Source organism: Poecile atricapillus, chromosome 3, assembly GCF_030490865.1.
Source record: "Poecile atricapillus isolate bPoeAtr1 chromosome 3, bPoeAtr1.hap1, whole genome shotgun sequence".
Lineage (NCBI taxonomy): Eukaryota > Metazoa > Chordata > Aves > Passeriformes > Paridae > Poecile > Poecile atricapillus.
This window is the reverse complement of record NC_081251.1, coordinates 104,270,556-104,282,688: the sequence shown is the minus strand read 5'-3', so window position 1 is coordinate 104,282,688 and position 12,133 is coordinate 104,270,556.

Here is a 12,133-nt window from a genome sequence, read left to right as displayed (position 1 = left end):
GCTGTGGACAATTCATTAGATGCTCATCTCAAAGGGAAGTGTGTCAGACAAGAGAATCTGATATGCTTCTGAATACCTGGAATTGATGTAGTGTTCCGTGTTAAAAATACCTCTCACGGTTATATATTTTGGAAAATTTGCCTTTGACTGTGGGGAATTGTCAGCTTGTCTGAATCATGGTGGATCTGAGGTTCACACAGATGAGTTAGCATGGATGCATTAGGAAATTACAATCAAAGCCCTGTTCCCACCAAGGCATGGGAAAGTTGGAATAAATCTAATTGAAAACTAATTGGTGTTATATGAGAAATGCCAAACAAGATGGTGCCACTTCTGATCATTCCCTTTCTCAAGCACCAAGGACAGATCCAGGTTCTCAACAGCGTTACACAGTGAGATGTATCTGCCTCTGGCATTGAGAAAAGAATGCCCACTCTGGGAGCTGTGTAGGCAGCTTCTCTTCAAGGCTGTTCTACCACTTCTTGCAATAGCAAACACAGAGTTCCACAAAGACTGAGATCTCTGAGGTGTCCTTACCGCCCTCACACATTACAGCACCTCCCTGATTTAGGAGAGGGCTTGTGCACATCTTTGCAGACTCCTGGCACACCAGGCCAAACTTGTAACTTCCAGGTAATCTGGCACTCGGATCCACACTCAGCTCTGACACCATTCCAACAGGAATGTGAGCTGGAAGCAAACCAGAACTGCATTGCTGCAGATTCACAAAGGTAACCCACTCTGGTGGGATCAGCACTCCTCTTTGAGGTCATCTGGTTAGGACAAGAGAAATTGCAAGGAGTTCTTGTGAAAGTGAGATGTTCCTGCTGTTTTTTTCCATTCTACCTCTCCTAGGCCCAACAAAGAGAGCAATTAGCCTCTTACCTCTTCACCACCACCTTCTACCTACTAAAAAATAATTGAAAGTCTCTGCTCATCTCTTATTTTCTTGGATAACCAGTTCTTTCCTCTCATAATGTGTGTTACAGATGGCCCCTCTGTCTTGCTCTTGCTCCTTTCTCTGCACTGCCATTTTGGCAGTGCCCCAGCATCGTTCTTGGATCACAGCTTCACCATCAGGCACAACACTTGGTTCAAGACCCTCCCATCCCTGAGATGACCAGAGCAAAAGCACTGTCTTTCAAGCTGCAATCCCATTTCCACTGTTCCAAATCAGCTCTGCCTTTTTGCTAGAGCATCTTGCACCCCCAAGAGTGTCTGTCCTTTGCATCTCACTTCTTCTCAGTGTCATAATCTGTGCCCTCATCTCAGACTGCTGAATTCTCCTGCCCTGTGTGTCACACCAAGTGTGTCTTTAGCCAATGCCACCTGAGAGGCTGCAGACCATTTTCCTACTTAGCCTAGGCAAGTCTGACCAAATCCTGTCTCTCAGAGTCACCCCAAATCTCTCAGATTTTTTTTCTGGGACATGCCAGTTAAACATTTCTGTATTTAATAAATCTATTTATTAGAATCAGGCATCGTTTGCATCTCCTGGTGACTTCACCCACACTGTGTATTAACTTGCTTTGCTGGAGGCAGCATGGGAAGACCTCACTCATGTCAGCTGATACACTCACTGATATCCACCACTTCCCCTTCCCCTTCAGGCAGGTTCCCCAGGAAAACAAACACCACCATTGGCACTGCCACTGTTCTGACATGACTTGATAAATGCGAGCTGACTGCTTTTAACCCTCCAATTAGTCTTCGTTAAGGACTTGTGAAAGAAATGAGTGGATGTCAGTGTCATTCTGGGCATCACAACTAGACTGATGAGTTTATGAGTGTCTACCTCCTTCCTTTCAAAAAAAAAAAGAGCGCCATCTCCAGTGCTGTGGGCTTGCAGACATGCCCCAGGAGATCTCAGAGATAACAAGTTCAGAAACGAACATTTGAATTTTTTTTCTTCCAGCCTCGTTTCAAAAAACAAATTTTCTTTTCTATTACTGCGCTCAGAATTAGCCTATTTTGATGAAATACCATCTTCAAGGAGAAATATGTTCTGTCACACACTTTTTAATCAGCTCTCTCCCTAACTCATTTGAGGAATAATGCAATATTTTTCATTTTGTTTTGTTTGGTAAAGCTGAGGTGAAGATTGCTTGTATTTCCCCTAATCACACTGTCTGATTTGTTGATGAAGTTCTGTTCTCTGTCTGTGAAGGAGTTTGGTCTCAATAGATCTTAAAATACTAAACATAGGAACCTTAACTGATCTTGGGTAGAACTAAACACAAGGGTGATTTCATCATTGTCTTTGCTGAGAGCAGTTAGACTACAAAATGTTTGAACTTACCATAAATCAAGTGAATCAAGAGCCTTTCAGTACTTGGTGATAAAATCTGAATACACAATCAGCACAGAAAGCCTCAGCTGTGCCATCTCCTTCCAAGGGCTGGGCCTAAGATGTTTAATGTAAAAAGTTCTTGTTAAATGGCAGCCTTTAGGTCAGTGCTCAAGTTGGTTAATCAACATATCTGGCTGGTGTTTGCCATCTCAACTCTTGTGCTGGGTGATTAACCAGATCTTCAGGGAAGTGTTTGCCTGCCCACCCTTCATGGCTGTGTCAATTTTTACAACCATTTTTTCTTACCCTGTCAGTTTTTATCCTGCCAAAGCACTGGGGCTGCCCCTGCCAAGGCATAAAGGGCAGGCTCAGTGTCAGTGCACACATCCAGAGCTAGCAAAGGTGGGGAAAGTTCACCCTTCTGCCTGACTCCCCAGCAGAGGAAGCCTTGACAAAGTTTATCAATGGATGTGTGTCTGTCTCTCACTCCCAACTCCTTGTGCTGTGACCCAGTTTCACATTCTTTTGACCCATTGCGAACACCATTGTCATTAATGCCATTTCACAGTGACACAGAGCTTCCAGCTGGAGGATGGCACTGCAGTCTGACTGTTGCTGGGGTGGAAAGGATCCTTTACCAGGCTGAAGCTCCTCTGTACAGCTTTCTGGGACAAGGCCCCTGGCCACAGCTCCTCAGACAGTTTTCAGGAAAAGAGACAATTAGTTCTGTGTTGGGTGAGCTGCTGTATGAAGTTGTGTGAACTGCTTCCTGTACAGAAGGTGCTTCACTCTGTAGAATTTCCCCATGTGGAGGGGTTTCTGAAAGGGCTTTTCACAGAATCACAGAAGGCACCCCATAGGGACATTGCCCCCAACTCCTGGCCCTGCACAGAACCATCCCCAAGGGTCACACTGTGTGCCAAGTTGTCCAAACACTTCTTGGACTGTCAGGTTTGGTGCTGTGACCACTGCCCTGGGGAGCCTGTTCAGTGCCCGACTGTGGTCTGGATGAAAAACCTTTTCCTGATATCCAACCTAAACACCTGTTCCAGAATGTGTTTATTCATCTGGGGGATGGCCATTTTGCCTAGAAGGATCCTGTGAGAGGCAGTATGGAAAGCGTTACTGAAATCCATAAAAATCTCATCCATTGGCTTCCTTTGTCTCAGGGTCTGTCTACCCAGCAGATTGGTCTAGTAAAAAAACCCAAAAACAATTTCTCAGCAGATTCAGCCTAACAGGCCCCCAGGACCTAAACACCCTGATAATCACCCAGGCACTCTGGTTTTATGGGAAAAGCCCAGGGTGATAGAATCTGTTGTATTGACATGCTACAACATTCTACACCCCTGCTACATGGAGTTCTGAAAACTCAAAAGTATTCAAGATATTGAAATAAAATATTTACCTTCCCTTTCATTATTGGAGATTGTTTGCTGGACCAGCCTGTTGTCAGACTCTGTTACCTGCTTCAGTTCACTTTACTGCTAACTGTGACTTACACAGGATTTATGATTCGAGTCAAGAGCTTGATTACATTTAGTTTTCTGGTGACAGAATCAATTCATTCCGGGTAGGAAGAGTGATGCATTGCTTGTCAGCCCCTCACTGGCCCACAGATTATTGAGAAGCCTAGTGAGTGTCTTTTTGTCTTTTGGAGTCATGGTGTTTTTTTCTTAAATAACTTCATAATTACTGAAATTCAATATTATTCTCTTCAATGGAGGTTCCAGAACAAGGAAAGCCCTGGACAAAGCTCTTGGTAAGTTTCTTTTGATACCAAATGGTCTCACCCTGGTGAGGTAAATGAATTCCTATTTCGATTCACTCATTTCCATTAATTTCACTTGAACTTCTAGGATAATATCAAACATCAATTTTAATATTATATTTTAGTTGTGTAATTAATAATTGCTGGTATAATGCTTTGTTATAGAATAGCAATGCGTACACCTTATGGAAATGGAGCATTTAGGCATTGTTGAAACAAAATTATTTTATGTTTTCAAGACCATTCAATTTGATTATTCTCATTAGTCATTTCTGGAGGAGGGAGAAGGAAGAGCATTTTATATTGAAATTTGATTTAAAACAAAAATGACATCTGAAATGTTGGGATTTTATCACTGGCTAAAAATGTTGGTATCTGGCAGGTATTTCTACCAAGAAACAGAGAAGTTGACAAAATTAGGCACAAAATGAACAAGGAAAGGGTGGTTGCTGATGGTCCTGTCTGAGGGCTGCAGAGGTTTCCTTGAAGGTCAATAGATGAAGCAGAGCTGCTGTAGTGTGTCAGAAAATAAGGGTACTCAGCTCTACAAATTAAACGTCTCAGCTTTTCTCTCAACATCTTATTGCCATTTTTTTGTCCCTCCCTGTGCTGATGGCATTGCTTGAGTTCTTCTTGCTGCCCCGAGAGAGAGACTGGGAGAATGTCCTCTCCTTCACACTTGCTATAGGCTCTCCAATATTTTGCACACTGCTGAGAAGGTCGAGGTGAAGGACAGGCTTCTCCAGCCAAACCTTGTGTCCACATAAAAAGCCAAATTCCCTGGGCACGCAGCAGTGAGACATCAGGCTGGAACTGAGCAGGCCTGAGGTGCTTCATGGAGTCCTGTAAATACCTAGGCCAAGGCTGTCTGACCTAAGGCTGTGCTTGAAAAGTTACCTACCAGAGAATGTTAATTCCTGTGTTGTCTGTCTTTCTGGCACAACTCACTTATATATTCCCAGTGAAGACAACCCAAAAGAAATGTAACCTAGAAGTGCCTTAAAGAGGAGAGCTGGATGCAATTGTCATGTGGGTGAGGGGAGCTGGATGACCTTCACTCCCTGATGGATTCACTCCTGAGCTAAACACATCTAAGGCTCTGGCTGTATCTATTCATCACACTAATGGTGTGATGGTAGTTGTGCTTATTGGATTAAATCCTCACTGAGCCATGGGCTTATGCTAACAAGCAGCAAGCTCCTCAAGGTCCTTGAAGAGTGCGATGTGTGCTGGTTGCTCCTCCAAGAGCAATGGACGCTGTGTCAGAAGATGCACCACGGAGTGTAACAAAGACTTTTTAGCATATCATAAAGAAGACAGATCAAAAGTTTACTAATGCTGACCTTGCCTGAGTAAATGAATGCCAAAGTCTCAGATGTGATGGCTCCTTGCTCCTCAGGAGACCCCATAAGCTGTAGGAATGTTGATGTGGCAGCATTTTACACTGGCCTGCTCAAGTCCACTCTTTTTCTTCCAGTGGTGGGAAACAGGGCAGGAAGGTGTCCATGTGCTGGAAAAATATGGATAAGTGATAAGTGTGGCATTTTGCAAATCCTATAATGGCAATTACTCAAGCCATCCTGGTGCTTGAGCTTCACTCTTTTGCTAACAGAAGTTTGGGCTGAGGCATTCATTCCCAGGCACTATTGTCCATTAAATTTCACCTCCCCAAAAAGTCCCTCCAAGGTTCTTCTTTCTTATTCTTTATCAGTGACATCTAGTGACCAGCCAGAGTCATGCAGCAAATGAATAAAATCATAATTAATAAGTTAGACTGAGCTTACATGACAAGAAACTACTTGGACTATTAGTTCAATGAGTACTTCTCACTGCTGCCAGTAGAGAAATCCATCAGGTTCTTGTGTTTGAAATTATCCTTTGCTCCTCAGCCTTTTGCAGAATGCCAAGGGCTGCCCTAGCTCCTGCAGGAGGTCCTATGAAGAGGGCCCTCAGCTGAAAATTTCCAGAATATTTCATGATCCACATAACAGTCTTGGGGTTTTGAATTTTAAAGTGCTTTAAAGGTTCTGATTTTCAGGCACTGAATTTTCAGCTTTTCTCATAAATCAGGTTTCCTCAGGATATCTCAGTTGGGTGTCCAAAGACTTGACAATTTGTAACACCTCTTTTCAACCTGCTTTTCTGATAAAAGAAGAATATTTTATTTCATTGCCACTATTTAACTGAGTCTCTACTCCCTATCACCTTGCAGCCCAAGCAACACAGTAGCAGATGTCTCTGAGGTCATTATGTTCCTCCTGTGCTTCATGCAAATAGGAAACCATGCCGAGCAAAGTGCCTGGGATGGCTGTACAAGTACTAAAATCTTAGGTAAATTTTTTTAAAAATGCATTTAGGAAAGAAGGCAAGTAGAAGAGACACTTTATAGTGCAGCTACAGCAAAAAACACTTGAAGTTCTTGTCTTCTAATACACAAATCTGATTTGAGATTCAAATCTAGGGGGAAATGGGTTTGGCTTGGTCTGGTGTTTGCTACTGCAAGATTAATCTGTAAAAATAACCTGAGAAAGAGGCCTCTTTTTCCAAAGCAATGCTTCACTGGGTGAACAACAGTGCCCAGGTGCAGAGCAGCCCAGGGGTGAGGCTGTTAGGATCCATGGAAGATGCCTCTGCTCAAATTCAGCTGTAAATCAGACCATGGGCCAAACTCAATTGCATGGATTTTATTTAGCACTGAATGTGAGTTAGAAAGATAAAAAAGAGGAGAGAGGGAGAGAGAGGGAGAGAGAAAGAAAGATCAGTGAGAAGATAGTCACTACCCCTGAGTCCAGTGGCATCCCGTTGGTCCTTCTTCACCCTGGGCTTCTGGGCATCCTGGAGCCTTTCTGGAAGTGCCACCTTTTTACAGCCTTAGTTCAGGGTGTCCACAAGGTGATCACAAATGTTCCCAAAACCTGAGGTGGCATGTGCATAAGAAGTTTGCTTCCTTTCCCACAGTTTGACACAGTGGTAGTTTTTGACTGGATGCATTAGCCAGGATGTGCTCGCCAGACCTCAGCTCAGCTAGGCCTGGAATTAGCACCTTCCTGCTGTAAATTTCTGCCATCTGTACTTAGCTCAAGGTGCCTGTCTGGTGGCTCATCTTATGGCAAGTTCCTTCTGTGGCTTTGACAATGTTTTCAGACAGGCAGCTCTATTTTTAAGTCCTTTTAAAAGGAACAACAGGGAGACTGAGATGTGAATGCCCCACGGTTTCTATTTGTTCTTGCCTCTTGGGGAGACGGGGAAATACCAACCTGGTCTTTGCCAAGTGGTCCAGCTGAGGAATCCAGCTCCCCAGCAAGATTTCAGAAAGGTTTCTCAGCAACCAAGCCTCCACACTGAGTGGAGATTGTGCCTCAGATAAAAGGCATTTAAAGGGAGCTGAATCAACATTGGGTTTTTGCTTGTATGCTCACCAGGGCGCCGTGCAGGACACAAACTCTGTGTCGTGCCTGGCCCGCTCCTGATACTCCCAGTGAATGGTGTGGGATGGGACAGCAGAACGGGAGAGACACCCAGCTCTCCATCCAGGGCACACTGCTGGTGCACTTCTGCTGCTGAGGGAATCTGAGTGTGAAATGCCAGCCCATCCTGCAGAATCTGCAGAGCTGACCTGAGCTGCAAGCAAAGCACAGGGAGGGAGGGGGAGCAGGGCAGCCACGGGCCAGCAGCAAGACTCAGAGCTCTCTCTGTGTCCCTGCTGTGCTTGTGAGACCAGTCCTGGGTCCACACGGGTCCCCAGGGGTGCCTAAGGGCTGTGGGCTCTGCGGGCTGAGCATGCTCCAGCCCACAGGCTGGGGAGGAGAATGTCTCAGCATCATTCCTCTGAGAGATGCTGCAAACGATAGGACTGGTGACAGACTCAATACAAAAATGCTGCAGCCTCCAGCAAAGCCACAGCCAAAAGGGCCACACCATTATGCCATTAGTCAGAGCAGATGCTTGTGATAGCAGCAGTGACCTGAAACTGCTCATCTTGCTACTCAGGGAGGGCTTCAGCCATGGGGCTGGCAAGTGTGGAATAAATAAACCAGGCTCTTCTTTCCTTTCTGAGCTGCCTGCCACATTCAGCTCTCACTTAAGGCAAAGAGAACAGTGGAGCAATGGTGACAGCTGACACAATGCCCTTTACAGCCAAACCACTGCTGGAAACAGCTGCTGAAACAAATTTGGACAAAAATGGCTTAGTCAAGAGCTTGTAGCTTTTATCTCCTTTGCTCAGACTCTATTCCTCTGCCTTTTTCTGAGGTTCGTTCTACCTTTACACCACCAAGCACCTGTGGGCAGCGATCCAGGGTTGCCACTGGCATTTCCACCCTCACATGCACTTGAAGAAAAAGTTAACACCTTTCCTCCTTGATCCCCAGCACAATGACTCAGGGGACAAGCATCCCATAAGAGCCAGGTGCCCATGTTCTTTCCTTTAGGGCCCCTCTCTGCTCCAGGACTGACACATCTACTGGAGTAGGTGCAAACATCTGGAGCAGCTGCTGCAAAAGCAGGGTCGACTTCCACACTCAGAGAAAGAGCATGTGGAGAAGTTTTGCTTTCTCTCCTTGAAGAGGAGGTGGAGAAAGGCATGTGATCTACAGCTTGTGCAGTAAAGAAGAGTCCACTGCAGAAATTCTCCAAGCTCCTCCCCAGGCCATCCATCTTGTCTTGCATAGGACACACCAGAATCTCCTGTTTAATATAAATTATGCCCATGTCCTAGGAGGTGACTCTCCCTCTCACAGTCCCACTCTTCACAGTGACTGTCACTCTACTACAGCCTTGTTGAAAAACAAGACATCTGCCACAGTGTTTTGCTGTGTACAAAAATGTTTGGTGGGTGATGGAATTTAAGGATGTGGAAGGCCTCAGACAGCACCAGGCTTTGCTTTCTGCCCTCAAGATGTCTGAGAAAAGTACTGGGAGAAATGAATGTACTGTACTTTAGTAGCACACCAGGCTAAATGCCATGGTCAATGTACCATAGCTGGGCAAGAAGAGACATGGGGATTTAATTTTTATACAATTTTTCCCACTTTTGATTTGGAGCATTTTCTTATCTTCAGAAGCAAAATAGCAAATGAGCTGTGTGGAAACTTCCAGCAGTTCTCAAAGGAAATGACAACACCTGCACAACCACAGTGTGCCCCTGCCTTTGGAAAGTGTATAGGCAACTGTAGGCACTAAGAAAAATCATCTTGGATGAAAATTGAATGTATTTTTTTTTACCATCACCTCACTGCCTCTCTGGCAATGCTGCAGGCAGAAACTTACTGGAAGCTCCAAGTAAAGCCATGAAACACTTGGCTGCAGCAGTCAGCATCAGAATGCCTTTGCAATTTTCATTTAATCAGCTGGCAGCTGTAATGAGAGAGATGGGTCTGCAAAGGCATCTCTGTCTGAGGAGCTGTGACACACAGCTCCTGGCAGGCACAGGCACCTTGCTCCCAGACAGACTGCAACAGGAGGTGTGGCTGGGACGGGCTGGAAAGGCTTTGGCAGCACCTGGAACACAAACCTGAGGCAGGAGAAGTAGCTAGTAGGTGTTCAAGAAGAGAAGGTAGCCTTGGATCACCCCCTGAAATACTCCACAGACCTGTCACCTTACTGTGGAAGTCTGTATCCATAACCACCTCCCTCCTGATCCCTGCCAGATCACGTTGATGATGGTCCCTCCTTGCCTTCCTGTCTGTAATTTGTCTCCACTTTAAAATCCTAATTTAAACAGGCAAACCTTTAAAAGCTACTGATGCAACCATGTCAAATTACACAGTGTTTATCACTAGCTTAATTATTCTTAATTGCCTTTCTTACTACTGGCAGGATCTCATTAACATGGCTAAAAAAACAATCAGACCAAAAAGCTCCCTGTATTTTACTGTGTATATCAAGAACATAACAAAGAATGCATGAGGGCAGATTTTTTCCCAGTTTTCCCAAGGAAAAACTTTTGTGTCTGACAGCAGACACTCTTGTGCCGTTTTCCCTCCTTTAATATTTTTCCAGTGTTGTGTCCCAAGCTGGTTTGACATGAAAGATACATAAATGCTGATTTCTGTCAAACACCATGAATATAGGTTAGAGAGGAGAAAATAAAACAACATGGCAAATATTATTAGCCTTGATTTCATATAAGCCTTGATATTTACCTTAAAACTTTAGTGAGAATATAGAAGTGTTTTGAGCATCAGACTGATCCTCTAAGCTCCTATTTTATGACATCCAACACCACTTTCCCCTAAGATGTTCCAATTCAGCTTAGAGTGTACTTTTTTGTCCATGTGGCTCCTTTGTTCTGCTCTATTCAGAAGCCCATATGAGGGGAAAAAACAGCATTTCTCTGATAAAACCTATTTTCCATAAAACCATAGTGGCTGTCATTAAACCTTATTTTCATTCTCTCATTATTTACCCCCTCAATGCTGCATTCCCTTTCTTCTGCATTGCTTTATGCTGGGGACTTCAGTATTCCTTGGATCACCAACAGCATCACTGGGAATTGCTCTGGGTACCCTGAGTGAAGCTCCTTTCCTGACAGTTTTTCCCTCCTGGGACTCCTCAACCTGGAACGTCTCAGCAAGACCAGACAGTGGCAGGAAGGACCCAGGAGAGGTTCACAAACCTTCTTCTGCCAGAAAGGAGATATTCCTTCCCACCTTACAGCCTTTGCAGCAAACAAAATGTGTGTTCTCCCTTTGGCTTTTCTCAGCAAGTGTTGATCCCTCTCTGTTGGAGATCCACAACCCTTCACCCATTCTGCATTATTCCTCTCCTCAAATGACTGGCAATGCTGCCCAGAGCAGGGCAGACACAAAACTGCCCACTTGTAAAGAAAGGTGTGAAAAACACCAAAAAAATGTTGCCTTTCTTTAAAAATCACAGGTGAAAAGCTCTGTCCTCTTCCCAGAAATGAAGATGGTTCCTGTGGAGAGCAGCTGGATGGTCAGCAGGGAAAATATTCACCAATTTGTATCCATCCAGGTGCCAAAATCAATTGCAGCACACATGTGAATTTCCAGTTTGATGTTTTCTACAAACTGGATCTACCTTCAGGAGCTACTAAAAACCTTTTTCTTCCTCAACCTGAGAGATCCAGCCAGAGCATCTGGGGAACTCCAAAAAGGTTTTTAGAAACACCAGTCAAGAGGAGGCAAATTCTCAGTCTGTTAAGCATTATGTCCCCATTGGCATCAACAGGCTCTGGCCATTCACAGCAGCTGATGCCAGGTCTGGCACCAGAAATTCTCCAGCTTTACTGTTATGAGATCTTGAGATGTACTTATGGCACACAGCAGAGCTCTGTGCCAATGCTGCCTCGCAAAAAAACCCCGATGTGTTAGTTTAACATTATTAGTAAATATTTAGCTCTGCTGCAGCAGCACTTTGTGGTTATTTAACACCTCCAGGGACAACTTTCTTGAAATAATAGGTGAAGTGCTGGGACTTGAGAGAGCTGAGTGTAATTCTCTGCTGTTGCAGACTCAGATCCTTGGCAGATCAAAGAGCAGTGCTGTGCTGTGATAGGGTATCTGTGTACATCCCAAACCCTTGGGAGAGGGGGTGCAGAGTAATGGAATTATGGTTATACAGTTATTTTGTGTGAAAGCATAGAAAGCAGCTCAAATGTGAACTGGGTGATAAAACCTAAGAGTTTCCAGGAAAGCCCAGTCAACCCTAAAACACAAAAAAGGGCATTAAGTTGCCTTGTCTCAAATGTGAACACAAGAATATTTTTCCAATCAGCAAAATCAGTTACCCCAGCACTCAAGTGAGGCCTGTGTGGTTTTAAAAAAGGAGTCAAGATTTGGGATCTAAGGAGAAGCATATTCAGATCCTGTTCTCCAGATTTGAAAGGTCTATGAGCGAATAGCCAGTAATTCCCACACATGTGGAATTATCTGGCTGGTAAATGTATGCACCTTACAAAGTGTTGGATTTGTTTGTTCTCTTCTGCTATCAAAAATCCCCTAGGGAATATTCATCCTGCCTTTGCATGGAGATAGTGAGAAGAACAAATTTTTAGTTCCAGAATATGACCACGGGCTGGGCTTCAGGCAAACAAAGATGTCAGGTCTAGA